The sequence below is a fragment of the Balearica regulorum genome, chromosome 2 (genome assembly GCF_011004875.1).
Source record: "Balearica regulorum gibbericeps isolate bBalReg1 chromosome 2, bBalReg1.pri, whole genome shotgun sequence".
In the NCBI taxonomy this organism is placed as follows: domain Eukaryota; kingdom Metazoa; phylum Chordata; class Aves; order Gruiformes; family Gruidae; genus Balearica; species Balearica regulorum.
In genome coordinates, this window is record NC_046185.1 from 76737297 (window position 1) to 76752626 (window position 15330).

Below are 15330 nucleotides of genomic sequence, written 5' to 3' on the forward strand. Positions count from 1 at the left end.
GTAGTAAGACCAGTTGTTGTCCAGGTACCCAGTCCCCTGAACTGGAATGGGGAGCAGAATGAAGCCCCCATAATCCAAGGGGAAATGGTTAATGACCTGCTACACCACTTAGACACACACGTCTATGGGGCAGGATGAGATCCACATGAGAGTACTGAGGGAGCTGGCAGAAGTGCTCACCAAGCCACTTTCCATCATTTATCAGCAGTACTGGCTAGCTGGGGAGGTTCCAGCTGACTGAAGGTTAGCAAATGCGACACCCATCAGCAAGAAGGGCCTGAAGGAGGATCCGGGAAACTACAGACCTGTCAGTCTGACCTCGGCGCTGAGGAAGGGTATGGAGCAGATCATCCTGAGTGCCATCACATGGCATGTACAGGAAAACCAGGTGATCAGGCCCAGTCAGCATGGGTTTATGAAAGGCAGGTCCTGCTTGACCAGCCTCATCTCCTTCTATGACAAGGTGACCCACTTAGTGGATGAGGGAAAGGCTGAGGATGTTGTCTACCTGGACTTCAGTAAAGCCTTTGACACCATTTCCCACAGCATTCCCCTGGAAAAACTGGCTTCTCATGGCTGGGATGGGCATACACTTTGCTGGGTAAAAAAGTGGCTGGATGGCTGGGCCCAAGGAGTTGTGGTGAATGGAGTTAAATCCAGCTGGTGGCCGGTCACAAGCGATGCTCCCCAGGGTCAGTACTGGGGCCAGTTCTCTTCAATATCTTGATCTGGATGAGGGGATTGAGTGCACCCTCAGTAACTTTGCAGATGACACCAGGTTGTGTAGGAGTATTGATCTGCTTGAGGGTAGGAAGGTTCTACAAAGGGATCTGGACAGTCTGGATCAATGGTCCAAGGCCAATTGTATGAGATTCAACAAGTCTAAGTGCTGGGTCCTGCACTTGGGTCACAACAACCCCATGCAATGCTATAGGCTTAGGGAAGAGTGGCTGGAAAGCTGCCCAGCATAAAAGGACCTGGGAGTGTTGGTCAACAGCCAGCTGAATATGAGCCAGCAGTGTGCCCAGATGGCCAAGGTGGCCAACAGCATCCTGGCTTGTATCAGAAATAGTGTGGCCAGCAGGACTAGGGATGTGATTGTCCCCCTGTACTCGGCACTGGTGAGGCTGCACCTTGAGTGAGTACTGTGTTCAGTTTTGGGCTCCTCACTACAAGAAGGACATTGAGGTGCTGGAGCGTGTCCAGAGAAGGGCAACAAAGCTGGTGAAGGGTCTAGAGCACAAGTCTTATGAGGAGCAGCTGAGGGAACCGGGGTTGTTTAGCCAGAAGAAGGCTGAGGGGAGACCTTATCGCTCTCTGTAACTACCTGAAAGGAGGTTGTAGCCAGGTGAGTGTTGGTCTCTTCTCCCAAGTAACAAGCCATAGGACAAGAGGAAATGGCCTCAAGTTGCATCAGGGGAGGTTTAGACTGGATATTAGGAAAAAATTTCTTCACCAAAAGGGTTATCAAGCACTGGAACAGGCTGCCCAGCTAAGTGGTTGAGTCACCATCCCTGGAGATGTTTAAAAGACATGTAGCTGTGGTGCTTAGGGACATGATTTAGTGGTGGTCTTGGCAATGTTAGGTTTGCGATTGGACTTGATGATCTTAAAGGTCTTTTCCAACCAAAACGATTCTATGATTCTATGATACATCAGTGCAGGCTAGCTGAAATTCAGCCTGGACTTTGCCTCATTCCAGAGCTGAAGGAAGCCAGGTTTTGCATGCTGGAGAGCTGCAGGCAGGGAGGGTCCCCGTCCCCCGTCCCCCCTAACTCTCCTCCTCCACCACCTCCATCAGCCAGGCCAGGCCAGACCAGGCCAGCAGAGGGTGGCCACGGATGGGCCCCCACGATGGAGCCCGAGTGGGTGGGATCTCACAGTCCTGTGTTAAATATACGAGGTTATTTCTTTCTCTTTCTTTCTTTGGTGTGCTTTGTTTTATGGCAGCAACCAAGCAGGGCAGCACCTCGATCCTTGTCTCCTGTGAAAGAGCAGTAAAACAGCTCTAAGTGAAGGCCAGGTTCGCCAGCCTCCTGTGGGGCACTAGCTGCAAATGGTGGCACTGACTAATGGCTGGCAGCACCATTGGGGGCAAGGCTGACCTCAAAGGCAGCAGGGTGCCTATCCCCTCCCATCACATCCTGACCCCTGTGAAGGGGAGCATGCCTCCGGTTTGTGAGCATGAGGATTTCGCCCTTCGGCAGTGCCAGGGGTGGCCGGCACAGCTGGCCAGGACATGGGAGCCACTGACAGCCAGGCTCCTGTGGGGTCTGGCTTTGGTGTGCCCTTAATTGTCCCACTTGTTTTCTAGGGTGAACTGCCAGACATCTCAGGTGTGTAGATATTTTTATCAACATAATTCCCTGGCTTCAATTCGGCAGAGGCATTATCTACTGGGGTTGTTGATTCTCTCTATTCCACGTCTTGCTGACACCCAGTGTATTTTCACCTTAGGCTCTGTGAGTCAGTGAAAAGTCCCATGTCCTTCCCATCCTAATGCCTGTGAACTGCCACTGAATGAATTCACAAGTTTCCTTTTTTTCCCTTGTTGATAAAGAATAACTGATAAAGCTAATGCTACACATAGTTAATGATTAACAAAAAAGTACAGGACAAGCGCAGTAGCAATGAAGACCAGATAGTTACTGGAAAAGACCTACAATTTTCTTGAGATTAAAATTCCTTAGCTGCTTCTCACGACTTCTTCTTCACAGGGCAGGAGAGTATAAGGGAACTACAGAAAATACCTGTTTCCAAACTACCTGGAAAAGGAGTGAAATCTCCAAACAGGTGAGGATAAACTCATGAATGTCTGAAAGTGAAGTTACCTCTGTACTTTCACCAAATAATCTGATCTGAAAAGTTAGCATAATTTGTTAGTATTAAGCTAGTGAGCATTTAGAAATGCAGCATAATATGCTAAATGTAATTCTATTTTAATTGACATGTGCTTAAGCCAATTTTTTTAAAAATAGTCAAGAGTTCATGAAGTATTTTAAAATCAAAACTTTGCAATTCAAAACATTTTTAAGAGAATCTCTTCTTAACGGCTTCTAAAAATTGACTTGAGGGCACTGGTAAAGTGAAGCAGTCTGGAGGTAAGGCAATACCTCTGAATGATGGCATAGTGGGCAATCTAGGAGCTGAATCCCTGCTGACAAGGGAATTTTATTAACCTTTTCAAATTTGGTCAGAAAAAAGGTTCTTATACATTTGAAAATTCAGTTTTCCTGTTCCTGGAGCTTGGTTTCATTGTAAATGCATCACATTGGGCTTGTCCGCCTGTAAAGGTCCTGTTTGTGGCACATGAACTGGAGTGATCCCCATACATTGACATTAAAATTATATGTGTGGTTAAATGTAGAACAGCAAAAATTATTTCAACACTAGTAGGGGTCAGAGAGCAAGGAGATGATGAAATTGGAATGGCTGTTCATAGAGATACAGTTGGAAAAAGAAAGGGGAATAAAATGACAATTTTATCATTTACCATTTATGTTACATAATTTACATCCATGGTAAATAAAAGGAAAAGAAAGAATAGATACCCTAATGAAAGTGTGATGAAAAACAAGTTTCTAATATAGCTGTGATGCCTGCTGAAAGGTTTCCTCAGGAGAATGACACATGAGGGAAGCACATCCTGGAAGTCTGACATTCAAAGTGTGCATCCCCCCACCAGTAACGAAGACTAAAAGCAAAGTGAGGAAACTGGAATGTCTGTTGCAAGAATAGGGGTTTTACTGAGATCAAGGGGGTGGACTGTGGATTTTTAATTATGCGGCCATGTCCTTTCTGCACACATAATGGGGTAAAGCTGTTGCTTCCCTGGTAAAACAGAGACTGTCATCTCTCCTATCTGTCCCATACTGTGAAGTTAGTAGAGTGAAATAGCAGGACTGGGATAGGTGGAAGTTTCATCTTTTTATCTGTTTAGAAGGTAATAGAAAAGGTCTGTTAACAAAGAGGTTGCTGAAACCTCATGTTTGGGAGTAAGGAGACGGAACAGGAGAGTTTTCAAAGGTGGCTGCAAGCTGGCAAATTAATCTTGTGAAAGTGCAGAAAACTTGAGATGTATTTTGCCTTCCCCCTTTGCCAGACAGCTGGCTTCTGTTTCACGGGAAGTGTGCAGAGCCAAGACAAGTAGGTGAGGGGATGGGTAATGGCATTTGAGATGGTGAGTTGTTACAGTGTAATGGAAAGAAAATAGCTAAAGTTTGTTTAAAGTTGTCAGAGAGTTTCTTTGGATGGTCAATTGATACACGTCCCTGGGAAATTTCCCTCTTGCTTCAGTCTTTCCCTTTAGTACATGTTTCTTACCCTGTTCCTTCCATTATACGTCAAAAAGTGGCTGCTTCATTCTTCTGAGGCATGAGAAATAATAATTATTTTTTGATCACAGATAATGTATTGCATAATCAGCAAAAATATATGGCCAACAGTACTTCGTAATACCATCATTTGTAAGTCAAGAAAAATTAGTCCAACCTGTACAACAAATTCAGCTTACTTCCAGCATGTCCTAATCACAATCCTGTTCTTCAGCTGAACTAAGTCCGTTGCCTCTGCATGGTCACAGGTCTCCAGTGTTCCTTCAATGACCCTCCCATCTAACAAATGCTGGTTATGCGTTTTATCTCTCGGCAAAAATCTCTTTCCTGTAGAAAATGTTTTGAATGCAACAGCTGTTTTGTTGTACTTTTTTCACCTTCTTTCTTGATCCTGTGCAGATTGTATCTCCATCTATTCACAAACAAGCAAATAAACAGGAGAAGAGATATTATGGTAAATAGTCATTACCTGAAAGGTAAATTGGGATTTTAGTATTAGTTTCTTTGTCAGACAGCTGGCAAGAGCATTGTACACAAAAAAATTTGCTCTTACAGTTTACTATTAAATAACACTATACCATTTTCTCCCTCTTGCTTTTGAAAGGAACATTTGTTTTTAAAATTCTGGGAAAGTTTGCTGAGTTTTGTGAAGGTGTAATAGATTTTAGTTTTCCACTTCCTGGTTGTATGTTTTCAGAGGAATTGGATGGTTTATAGGCAGTCAAATATAGTTGAATGTTGTTATTCTTGTACTATGTCAAATGTATTACTTTATTACTGATTTTATTCCTTGCAGTTTCAAAGGCAGACAATTAGAGAGATTCTCTCTCTAAGAAGATGATGACTGATGTGAGGATTAATGGCAGCACATGATATTTTTTTTCCATTGATTCTCCATCAGTAAATAAGCTGTAAGTCTGGATGTAGGAACATGGGGTGAACCGAAGGCAAAGATGTGATTCCAGCACTGTGTAACCTATGAAACAGTCTCTATAGAGGATGTATCTCCTAGTCTGCTACATACACCCTATGTTTATGTGTTGGGTTTGTATGGCAAGGTTTTGGTAGCGGGGGGGGTGGGCTACAGGGGTGGCTTCTGTGAGAAGCTGCTAGAAGCTTCCCCTGTGTCTGACAGAGCCAATGCCAGCCGGCTCCAAGATGGAACCGCCCCTGGCCAAGGCCGAGCCCATCAGCGCCTCTGTGATAACATAGTTAAGAAGGAAAAAAAAAAACAGTTAGAGAGAGCTTTTGCAGCCGGAAAGAGGAGCGAGAAGATGTAAGAAACTCTGCAGACACCAAGGTCAGTGCAGAAGGAGGGGCAGGAGGTGCTCCAGGCGCTGGAGCAGAGATCCCCCTGCAGCCCGTGGTGAAGACCATGGTGAAGCAGGCTGTCCCCCTGCAGCCCATGGAGGAAGGATGAGGGGGTGTAGAGATTCCACCTGCAGCCCATGGAGGACCCCACACCAGAGCAGGTGGAGGCACCTGAAGGAGGCTGTGACCCCGTGGGAAGCCCACGCTGGAGCAAGCTCCTGGCAGGACCTGTGGCCCCGTGGAGAGAGGAGCCCACACTGGAGCAGGTTTGCTGGCAGGACTTGTGACCCCGTGGGGGACCCACGCTGGAGCAGTCTGGTCCTGAAGGTCTGCACCCCGTGGGAGAGACCCACCCTGGAGCAATTCGTGAAGGACTGTTGCCCGTGAGAGGGACTCCATGTTGGAGCAGGGGAACGATGAAAGGAGTCCTCCCCCCTGAGGATGAAGAAGCGGCAGAGACAACATGTGATGAACTGACCGTAACCCCCACTCCCCGTCCCCCTGTGCAGCTGAAGGGGGCGGAGGTTGAAGCTGGGAGTGAAGTTGAGCCCGGGAAGATGGGAGGGGTGGGGGGAGGTGTTTTAAGATTTAATTTTATTTCTCATTTCTCTACTCTGTTTTGCTCGTGAGGATAATTAGTGAGTGATCTCTCCCTGTCCTTATCTCGACCCATAAGTTTTTTGTTGTACTTTTTCTCCCCTGTCTAGAGAAGGAGGGGAGTGATAGAGCGGCTCTGGTGGGCACCTGGCCCGTAGCCAGGGTCAACCCACGACACTTTACAAGACTGGGTATGAAGCAGAGAGGTTAGGAAGGTTTTAAAGTGGCTTGAACAAAGGTAAGGTGGAAAGGTTTCAGTCACTGAAAGGGGTATAAGGAGTGAGGACACGGGGCTCTTCTGATCTTAGTACTGGAAGCAATTGAAGCCGTAATAGCAGTAACTCTGCATGGAATACGTATAACCCAAAGTGACGGTTATTATTAGCATTTCAGAGTTTCAAGCCAGTCTTGCCAAACTTGGGTTTGTGACATTCCTTATGCTTCAGAAAATTCTTTTTCTTATATACCAAGTACCATCTACTGTCTGATTGCTAGGGTAACGTCAAGCACTGGTGTTAGCAATACTGTCATGTAATTTGGAGTTCAAGGGATACAGTAGCATCTTAAAATGCGTAGAAAGATACTACAAAGAGGAAAGGAATAATCTCTTCCAGCTTGGTGGACAGAATGCAAAGTAACAGGCTAAGATCAATGGAAATGAAATCCTAGGAAAAACAAAACAAAACAAAAAACCCAAACACAACACTGGAGTATGTTGTTTAGGAAGGCTATAAATTCAGTGTCAGAGTAATACTACTGTTAATTTGCTTATAACACCTCCTTATGTTTTGCCCTCCTTTGCATTCAGTTGTGCTGTTGACAAACTGTTTCATTTAGATGAAAAAAAATCACAGTCTTTAGATTTTCTTTTCTCTGACACATGACAGTGCAGGTACAGTTAACATGAAGTACCAGGAAGCAAGCACCATTACTATGACTACTTAGTCGTGTAAAAAAGCGAGATGGCAAATTACAGAAATACTACATATGGTGATTTCTGCTTTTCTGCTTTTAAAAACAAACTGAACTCAGAAAATTAGAAACAATCCAGCTACTAGTATACGAATTAAGTATACGAATTTCAAGGTGAATATACATTTCCAGATACACTGGACAGGCTGGAGCCTGCTGAAATGTCAGCATGCTGGGGAGATGCCTGGCAGAGACCTTTTCATCTCAGACAGAACCATAAAGGAGCTGGTCTTTCAGTGAGGCTCAAATTGCCCCTTTCTGTGCTGTTCCTTTAAAGGGAGGGAGAGAGAATGAATCCAAAGGATTTAGGAGGAGGTGACATTTCTTTAATGGCTTCCTGTGGGTGCATTATCTTGCAGAGACCTTTTTCTTTCCATCTCAGTCTGATTGATTAGCACATTTCTTTGTGCAGTTTTAAAATGCTTGGACAGTTTTCCCTGAAGAAATACATGTGCCTTCCAGCAGTTTTAAATTGCTCTTGATATGTTTGATATCCTCATACATCTGCAAACCCATCAGAATCTTGCTGAGTTCTTGACTGCAGTGCTTCCTGTGATAATTATATTTTCAGCAGTTTTAACCACACATCATGTGAAAAAGCATTTCCTTCTGTCTGTTTTTAATCTGCTATCTTTTAATTTCACTGAGTAGTCCCTCTTGGGCTTTTGAAATTTGAAAAACATAAAGAAGTTCTTTATCTTCTCCCTTTACTCTTTCTTTGCCTTATCCTTTCCTTGGCTTTCCTCATGTTCTGTTTCCAAAACTAACCAGGCCCATTCATTTGAATCTTCCCTAGAGGAGGGGGTAAGTGCCTTTGAAGAGAATCTTCTCTTAAACTCCAGGAGGGCAGTGAAGTCTTTTTGAAAGTGAAAATCTGAGAGAATATTGAATATTCCAGAACTGTTCCAACAATTGATCAAAAGTCACTAGAATATTTTTCCTATAATTCACCAACTTGTTCTTATTGGATCCAAACTTCTTGCTATTCTTGATCATGCTACTTATTAAACAGGTTTTCATTCAACAGTGCCACCAAGGTTGCTTGGACTAAGTCCATTAGTTTGGACCTTAAGATTTTTGGAGGCTTAATTCCACCCTCCCTCTGTATGCTATGTTACTTCAGAATTAATGTTATTGAGCTTCCTGAGACTCTGCACTGACTATTCAACATATGACATTCCTAGCTCTCCTCCCCAGTTCATGTGGCTGCATTTTTAATAGGAAAAAAAAAAAAGGGGGAGGGGGATGGGATGGTGGGATGATGTCCTTTCACTGCAAGCTTTCACATGCCTACTAACAAATACAAAAGCCCCCAGGTAATGCAGCTTTCATGTATTTTAGGCAGCTGAGGTAGAGTCTACCAGACCTCATCAGCAGAAACTGTGATTGAGATGGGACATAGAAAGAATGGACCAGAGGAAATACTCGCTGTAGTGATGGCTAATGACAGGTCTGAGAGGGGAATGATGAGTGAGTCTGCACTGTAATAAAAGATAAACTAATATCTAAGAGAAGTTGTGGGAGAGAAAGAGGAATATTTTGTGTATCATTTGCTTACGGCTATTGACACCTATTCATGATGTTCCGTAAGATGATAACATTTTCTGCCTAAGCATAAAAGACCGGCTAATTTTACAGAATTTGCACAGGAAGTCGAAACACCCAGGGAACAAAAGAATGAATCTTTGGAAAGAAAGAAATGATGGCTATAAAACATCTTTTTGAAACATCCGTCATGAAAGGTAGAAAAAAGGAAGTTGTTAACAATGTCTTTAATATTAAATATTAAAAGGTTAATAATTAAAAACATCCTACTGATGATCTAAATGTGTGGGGAAAAAACCCTCATATCAGTAAGTTTCCAAAATAATGTGTAAACAAAATTTAATGTTACAACGTAGATGCAGAGGAAAAATTTGATTGTAAAGAAATAGCTTGGAAATCTCTGTATGCTATTTAGCATTAAGGACCAATGATAAAATGGGCTATACAGTCAAACTTCATAACAAATGTAGATACAGAATTATCATTACCTAGACATATAAGTTCTGAAATAAAATAAATTTTTTTGTATTCATTCACCTTAATGAACCAGTTCCACTGATTAATTCAAACTCACCAATTAAGTAACAGAAAGCATTTGGAAAGCTTTGTAAACAATAACAGCATAAGCATAGCTTTAAGGAATGTGGATGCTCACACAGAAAACATTTCACACCCCAACCAGAGTGCAATTACAGGGATCCCTGGCAGTCACCAGCTAGCAGCAGGGGCCTCACGCAGTCCTGAGTGGTTTCCCCACTGGCCATGTGGCCTGAGCCAGCAGAAAAAACAGCCGGCTCTAACTGGATGCACACATTACACATACTCCCATGTTTTTCCTTTCTTTCTGTTTTTTAACATTTTGATCATTTTTCTTCTGGCATAATCTTTTTTCTTCAGTATTCTTTTTTCCTCCAAGGAAATTTTTATTTAATGTTGGCATCTGTCCCTAGAATCCTCCTTTTTATCATGTCCTAGAACTTATTTAATTATTTAGTGATACCTTCCTTGTCATGTTTGTTGAGGATAATACTGTACAGTCTTTGCTCAGATGGGTATGTAAACACATGCTGGTATATGTTAAGCTCCTGTTAAAAGATGTTTCCAGGCTCTCAGAAGTCCTTTATTTGCTGGTTGCTAACATGACAGGTGCCTCACGCTCTCTCTCCTGTTTTCTGTTGCTTTACACATGCCAGAAATTTTTTTTTGGCACAACAACTCATCCCCTCATGTGCCTGCCTTGCCAGCTTTTAAATGGGCCCATATTGTACCGTTGTCTTAGATACCTGGAGACCAGGTACATAGGTGTTGATTCCTGAATATTTCAGGACCAGAGTTCTGGGGCCTGCCACACCTGCCAGGATAGGTGCCTTATTGTGCTAGGCTACTGAAAATAACATTTATTATGATGCAAAGTTTAAACTCAAAAAATAAAACCCAGAGCCTTACAAATGTGTTTTGTGCTAATGAAAGATAAATCACACAGGCACAAAAACAATGCATTAGTATTATTATATGCAAGTGTAAGTATTCTCTGTAGCTGCATCAGCAACTTCGCTTTTTATAAGACTGATCTCAAGAATATCTGCCCACAGCACACAACTTTCGTGTGAATCCATACCCTGGGTTGCTCTTACACCTACCTCTACCTCCTCTTTTTCAAGGTTATTGATGCATATTTCTACTGTACACCCTAATGAGTACGCTCCTGGCTTTGGGTGAGTTTCTATCTAGCACTATCCAAGAATCTGAGATACAAACATATTTTTTTCCCATTTAATCCTTTTTTAAAAAAAACCTTTTTTTTTTTTACTATTATAGTAATTTGTTACCATGTTCAATGTTGTTCTGTTCACCCTAGTAATTACTTAACTGCATACCAGTCCTTAAATGACTTTAAGATTGAGTGGTGAACTACTCATTTCCTACTACTGTGGCTTCCTCACACGTTTTCTTCCAAGGTTAAAAGGTTTAAAAAAAAAAAAAAAAGAAAAAATCTCAGTCTTTGTTCCTACAACTTTTACAACTTTTTCTTTGACGTAATATCCCTTTATGAGTAGTCATTTTAAGGATCCATACATTTGGGCAAAATTTCATAGCCAGCAGAAGGATTTAGGTATTAAAGGTGGAAGGGAAGCCACTGTTATTAATCTTACAAAATTAAAAAAAAAAAAATACAGATCAGTAAGTACTGTCTGTTAGCACCTTCTTTCTCACTTGTTCTTATTTATCCTGCTGTTGAAAATGGCTGTTAAAAAACACATTTTAGTTACCTTTTTATTTGGAAAATCATCCCTAACTCTGATGTTTCACTGTTTTTGAAACTTAAAATAATCTCGATATTCTGCAGGTTCTGTGGCAGACCTATTGGCTTGTTTGTGCTGATTCACTAGGAAAGGAATATTCACACACCTGTTTGTCTTGCTTCTTCCTAGCATGAAGGGTAGCCTCCACAACCTCATTCTTAAAAAGAACTTGTGATGGAGGCTATTTGCTGCACATTGCTTTTAAGTATTTATTCTTAGTGTACATATGTTTGGTACATAAAATGCAAAAATTTGTGTGAAGAAGGGTGATGATTGTTATTCTGAAGCTTTGAATGTTGTTACATCATGTTATTACAACAGTATTACATTACAAAGAGTATCACATCTAATATAGCTGACCTTGCCACCAGGTATTTATTTGTCATCTTTTTGCAGTTTCTACTGCTCAGCACTACTCCATGTTAGAAATGAATCCAGCAGTTGTTTTCAGAAGAGGATTGGTTTTTCTGGAAAAAAATACAGTTCCTACAGACTACTGGTAGTTACTTTAACAACAGAAGCCTCTGATAAGTAGTGAAATTACTAAGATGATGCATCAAAATTTGTTGTATCCAAAGCAGCATAAAACATCCTTTTGCTCAAGAAAAGTATCTGTAAAAGGAAACCGGAAGGAAAACAGAACAAATGTAGACCTAGAAGCACCATTCATTTATTCGAAAAGCTTCAGGAAGGTTATCTGTTCAACCAAATAGGAGATAGTATGAATATAAATGGCATGGTCAATAGGTATTTAACAGGATGAACATACATATACATATGAAATGGGTAGGACTAGATGATGGAGTGTAGCTGAGCTGTGAGCACACAAAGTTGTGTCCTCTGTTGTAATTTGTACGTTATTCTCTGCTTCACTGCACAGTGCCTCTGTGCTCCCAGTTCAATCCCAATATTCAGCCCATTTTTCTGGGAAAAAAATAATTACACTTAGATGCCTGATGAGGATGTGAATATAGCTTCATTGTAAGAAAACCCACAGCTCCTCCTATCTCTGTTCCAAATTCAACAGGCAGAGCCATAGCGAATGTTTTGAGTCTTAACACATGTTCTGGATCCCTTATTCCCCAGTTGTCTTCTACATGCTAGTTGAGGATGCTTCTGGTCACCTTGCCATCACAGTTTTACAGCTTGTCTTCCTGGGTAGCAGCAATAGCAGCCAGCAGAGCTGTAAGCTGAAGAGCTGAAAAGAAGTGTATTGTCTTGAGGATCCAGAAATACTGTCAGGCTTTTTGTGACAGCTTGCTATCCCGGGACTGGTAGAAACTAACCATTTTTTGTAAGTACCCATTGAATATACAACACTATTTCTCATGGTTTTTTTTCTGTGAATAGGAAATGTCTTCCTCCGTAGGGAGGTCATGTAATTCATCCCTTGTTTAACATTGCATTGAGTTGTTTCCTTTAGCTTAGCAATGTTGCAGGCTTGGAATATGCTTGATGTGCATTGCACTTGCAGTTGAAGCATCTTGAGCTAAGCTTGATTTTTTAATGTAGTAGAATAATTACTCTAATTATTTTTCTTGAAGACTGCAGTTACACAACAAGTAGACTACTGACCTGGGGTATAGGAGGTTATTATTGTGTAAGATACCGTAAATAAATCATAATTTTGATGAAAGGTTAGTGTGATTTTACATGTCAAACACACATATTAAGAAACAGAATTAGCGACCAATGTAAAATATTGACTGCTTGTAAATCATTCATAAGTCAGAGAAAGTAGACACAGAGCAGGGTTTTTTTAATTGTTTCTTCAGTGGGCAAAAGGAATAGGTTTAGACTGGTGTCTCGTTGATAAAGGGAAACTGAAAATATTATCCCCTAGAATTCAGTGGAAGCTATAGGCAGGTAAGGCATTTTGCTCCATTATATGTTGCAATGTATGTAACATAAACCATGGTAGTGATTCTCCTTCCCTCAGCATACTTTCTATCTATTCTTTCCTGTCTGAACACTGAAGAAGAGTGAAAAATTACATTTCTGAACCACTTCATGCTGACAAAAGTTAGCCTGGTGGTAGAGCTAGAAGAGATGTCCCTTAAGACTATGTAAATCAAGATTGCTCCTAAATAAAAGAGAGAGATTTTTAGAGAGTTGGGGGGGGGAAGGAAATCTCAAAACTCCCAAGAGTTTCCTAAACTGTCTTTCAGAGACCTATGCAGAATGTTAGAGTGCTGTAAAGGCAGGTTGCTTCTAGACTGGCAGCATTTGACCTCAGCACAGAGAAGTTCAAAATCTGTGCCTCTGACCAGAAACAAACTGCCAGACTATGGGTGGGGAGGTGCTGGCTCTTTAAACCTGGCCTAGATTTAGGCCATTTGGATTCCAAATGGAGTTGGAGCCAAATTTGGTAACACAGAAAAATAATCTGGAAGAGAACAACCCTTCCTAGTGAAATATTTTATGGAAGCTTCCCCTGAGGACTTACCCAGAATTGTACAGTGTATGGCAAAGACTTGCATCTGTACTTGGAAACAAAAACTTGAACTAAGGTCTCTGAGCACAAAGGTAATGAATGCACAGGACTATCGTTCTTATTTAACTGCCTATCATCTCCTTCAGTCACATATAAATCCTGTCTCAATGAGAACCTGTCTCTCCTAACGATAATGTGGAAGCTGTGATTATCTATCTGAGGTGTGGAAGTGAACAGTATCATAAGGAGAACGGATGGCAGGCAGTTCTGAGTGGGGATACAGCTGGCTGCGCTGTTGTGAAGCTACCTGCAGCAGCTTAAGCTGTTATCTTTCCTGGCTGGCTGTTTTACCTCCTAGCTGGAGATGATTTTCCCTTCTAACACAGTTGGCAGGATGGAGCCTGTGAACACTTGGTGGCTCTGTCACCCAATGCTACAGGGACAGGCAGGTTCTTTTAGGGATCCTTGGTAGAATGAGGACTGGCCACAGGGTTGTAGTTACAATTAGAGCTTTATTATTATATAAAATATTTAATTACCAGCATAGCTTATTGTTATCTACAATTTCTAGCATTTAGTGTAGCTTATTGTTGCACAAAGTTTTTATTAGTTATCATACTTTCAGTTAAGGAAAATTTCTCCTAAACTGTGTAGCTTTCTTACTATCTAGAGCCTTTAGCTATCTGGACTTTTGGTCAACTGGACCCTCTGCAGATTGGGTCAAATTCTTAATAATCAGTGCATGACACAATAATCATAATCTGGACTGAGACTTTATCCAAAAGAACATGAGTCACTCCTTCAGTCTTCAGAGGAAGAAGACAGTGGTGGATGTGTCCCAGACCACTGGGGGATCACAGGTTTTGCTGTCCAGCAGCAAGACTTGCAGCTGCTTGATTTTATAGACAATATCTCATGTGCTGTTACACTTCCCTGTTCCGTAACAGATGTCACCACATCCTGGCCACAATACTCGGTGGGCAAATAGTCTTGTCACAATGCTGACAGCGGATCTGGTGGTTCCATAACAGAGGTTGTCACATGTTGGTGACAACCACAGTGTCAAAAAGGGGAAGAGAGGAGGTGATATGTGGCCATTTGTTAGAAATAGCGTTGGTTATGCTAACCATATTATCAGCAGTCAGGAGCGGGGCATACTGGTCATATGGCTTCAATGGAAAGCCTCTCATCTTAGTGTAAATGCATCTTCCTAAGCAAAAACCACACATTGTGCTCGAGCGGTTGAAGTGTGTACATATATATATCACTGCCATCTCTGAGAGAGTGTGCTGGTTTTGGCTGGTATAGAGTTAATTTTCTTCATAGTAGCAGTAACTATGATAAAAATCACATTAGCACGGATTGAAAGGGAGTCAAAGACACCTTTGCAACAAAGCTGTCAGGGAGGAAGGGCAAGAAACACCAGTGTGATCCCTTGCCATAGTACTTGCTGTAATGTCAGACAAGTGAGCACCAACATGGTCTTACTGAGGACACTCCAATGTTGTTCTCATCCCATAAAGAATGACTCAAGGCTTATATTGGACACAAATGGTCTTCCAAGCTTATTGCAAGCAGTGCATGGTAATGCATGGTCCTTATGACAATGCATTAATCACAGCCAGTGACAAAATGTCTTCTGGACCAAGCGTTATGTGATCTTTGAGATCTTTGTAAACAATGATCAAAACAAATCACTTACATAAGAACAAGCACTGCATAATGTTCCCTCTGTATCTCAAGCCATCTTGTTCCTCATGCCTCACCTAGGTCTGTCTTTTCACCCACACAGTGGACTAGTCCATTTATAAACTGCTATAATTTGCTTTTCTGA